Raw genomic sequence first — 3383 nt, 5'->3', positions numbered from 1 at the left:
GTCTAATGATAAAATATACAAACTAGAAAATTCCCGAATTGCAGAAATTGAGAAAACAGTTATGTGGTCAATATTATTTATTTATTAAAAATACAATAATCAGATATTTTTATTATAGAAATTTGGTTTAATGTTTAATTTTTTAAATTATTGTTTTAATTTAAAATAACAATAATTGTATAAAATGTGATACAAACATAAATTTAAAACACGTGAGCTTCAAATCAAACAAACTTTGCAGGATTCAATGCAAGCTGATTTAACGCGACTTTTATTTTTATTTTTTTAAATAATAATTTTATTTTTGCGAGCGTTTTCTGTAATGTACAAAAATAAAATGGACATTTTCAAACAACTTTTTTTTTATCCAAAAATACATTTGTTCAATTACTGTTATTTTTAATTCAAACAATAATTTTTAGAAACCTTAAACATTAAAAAAGTTTTTTCCTCGGTAAAAATATTTTATTATTCTATTAAAAGAAAATTTTTTAACTAACTATTTTTTAATTGTTCAAATTAGAGAGTTGTCTAGCCCGGATATTGTATAATTCGGAAATTTTCTGTCGGCAATTCTTGTGCATTGTCGAAATATAAAAGTCCCGAATTGGAAAATTAAAAATAAAATTCCCACATTACTGTAAAAGTTCCGAAATTATAACATTGCAATTTTATAATTTCGCTCTCTTGCATTATTCACAACTTTCTTCTAAATGCAATTCATAACACATTAGACAATTAGACATAATGTAAAAATTACAATGAACATGACAAGTCAAAACTGTCATCTCGGTACTTGAAGTTAAAGTGAATATTTATTTCTGACAATATTAAAACTTCCATTTTAATATTGAGTTTATTAAATTAAAAAAGAAGATATATTAAAATTATTTACGCCTAGAGTTATAATGCTTAAAGCTTCATGTTATTCAAAAATCAATATATTTCAATCAAGATTTTCTTCTTACTTCTTAAATCTTGTAAACAAGAACAAATGTTTCCATGTATTAAATAAGTGACGAAATTTTGTTATCAAATAATTTTTTTAAATGTGATAAGCCGTGATTATTTCTGCCGTCTTGGAGAAAAAAGTTACTCTCTAAATTTTGACGTAAGGGTCATTTTCGCGTTGCAGCGTATACGTAAAGAAGACGTAAGAAGGCGTACACGTAAAGAACGAAGATAGTGAGTTTCTTCACGCAAACAGCAGATTTGGCTTAACCCATTTTGCCCTCTCGATGGATTGTTTACCTTGGCGCACGGAGTATTTCCTAAATTAATTTTTTTACGTAAAATGTCGTATTTACTAAAATATAATGTTTTTTTCTCGATGACACAAATTAAACAAAAAGGTTTGAAAGTGTAAAATTAAAAATGTAAAGCATTGAAAAAATTCTGAATTTAAGAAAAAAATCTTAAACAATTAAAAATTTTAATATTGAAACTTAATTTGGTTTTGAATATAAGGGTTTAATATCGTAAAATTGACAACTGTAAGCCTTCTAACTTGATTAGGCTTAAATTAATGGTCTCCAAAATCTGATAATACCCAAATACAAACATTTAGAATTCTGAATTTTAATTTTCAATTCAAAACTTTCAAAAGTAAATAATTTAAATTTATCAGATTATGCTTGAGGCATATTAAAAAAGTAAAAATATTAATGCTTGAATTTTTAATTTATCGACTCTATGAAAAAATTTCAATTTTCACAAGGTTTGACATCGAACAATCTGCTTATTGCAGCTTTAAATTATTTATATCCTAAAGCTGAAAAAAATGTATTGCCGAATCATAAGTGATTTCATTTAAAACGTTTAAAATTAAATAATTTGAATTGACAGGTTGTACTCGAAGAATATTCGAAATTTTACAAATACTGAAATTTTTTATTTTTAATTTATAAACTAGTTTCTTTTAATAATTATTATTTTATTCTTACGCTTCTAAGAGAAAATAATTACACTGTAATTTTAATTGTTTTCATTTCAAATTTCTCTCATTTAAAACCTTTTAATTTCAAAGGCTTTTATTTCCATGCAAAATAGTTATGCTGAAGTTTAAACCAAAAACTTTCGAACTATGAGTCCTAATTACTTTCCTTAGTTTTTTTTTGTTGAATTTAACTAATTACTATAAAAATAAGGGGATTTTTTTTATTTCTCCAGCTTATTTGAATGCTCTCCATTGTTGAAGCCAAGAAACAACCCACATATATCTGTATTCAATTCAATCAAATTTAAAATTTAACGATAGTTTAATTTTTATTGAACTAAATTGTACTTAAATTTAACCACATTTAACACCATTCAACATCTACGATTTTAACTGAAATTTACTTAAATTAACTAAATTTTACTTCAATTTTGAATGTCACTAACATGTATTCACTTTTTGAAATGATCTAAATTGTATTCAATCTTTAAATTTAGTTTTACAAAATAATTTTTAAAATTGCACTACAATAAATCCTAAAGTAGGAACAGAATTGTTTTAAAACTTATTTACTTAGTATCTAGAAAATTTCTCTTTGCAAAGAAACCTACCGAGAAATTAATTTAACTAAACTTTATTTAATTCTTAAATTCACCTAAATTTTATTTAAATGTTGAATTTAGCTAAATTTTATTTAAATTTTAAATTCAACTAAATTTTATTTAATTTGGAATTTAAATAAATTTTAATAAATTTTTTAATTTATCTTAATTTCATTTAAATTTTAAGTTTAGTTTTTGAAAATACTCTTAGAAAATTAACTAAAATTCTAAAGTACGAAAAAATTTTTTTTCTATTTATTTATTGTCTCGAAAATTTAAAATAATAATAAATAAAATATTTTTAAGCTCTCTTTAATTTGAATATAATTAGGTAAATCAGTGTTCATAACATTTTTAGCGTACAGGCCTTACAGAGCCAGCCAACCGACTCAATTATAGCAAAGATTGCAATAGTGATGGCGAAAGCGAACGCGAGAACGAGAATCAGAAAATCACGTTCAGTTTGAAATTCAACAACTTTCGGTGTGTGCCCCGGTCCCACCTCGCCCGCTGACGTGCTAGGAGGACGCGGTTGCCATAGAAACGGTGAAAAGTTTAAAGAGGGCAGCACCTCGATATAGTCGAAAATGTAGTTAGATATATATATATATATATATATATCGGCCGTCCCCACCACTGACCCATGCCGTATCTAGGACCTAATATCTTTGGTACTACTGTGTAGGGTAGTGATCCCAGATCTGAAACGAGATGCGGTCCAATGCTTTGACAGGGCTATGTCTGTGTGAATATAGTAGGAGACGCTGTAAATGACTGAGTTGCGCGCGCAACCCATTTCTCCTCTTCTGAATGTGAAAACTCGAAGATGCACGATTGCCGGTCGG

The sequence above is a fragment of the Belonocnema kinseyi genome, chromosome 7 (assembly GCF_010883055.1).
Source record: "Belonocnema kinseyi isolate 2016_QV_RU_SX_M_011 chromosome 7, B_treatae_v1, whole genome shotgun sequence".
Taxonomy (NCBI): domain Eukaryota; kingdom Metazoa; phylum Arthropoda; class Insecta; order Hymenoptera; family Cynipidae; genus Belonocnema; species Belonocnema kinseyi.
This window is presented reverse-complemented; position numbering follows the sequence as displayed.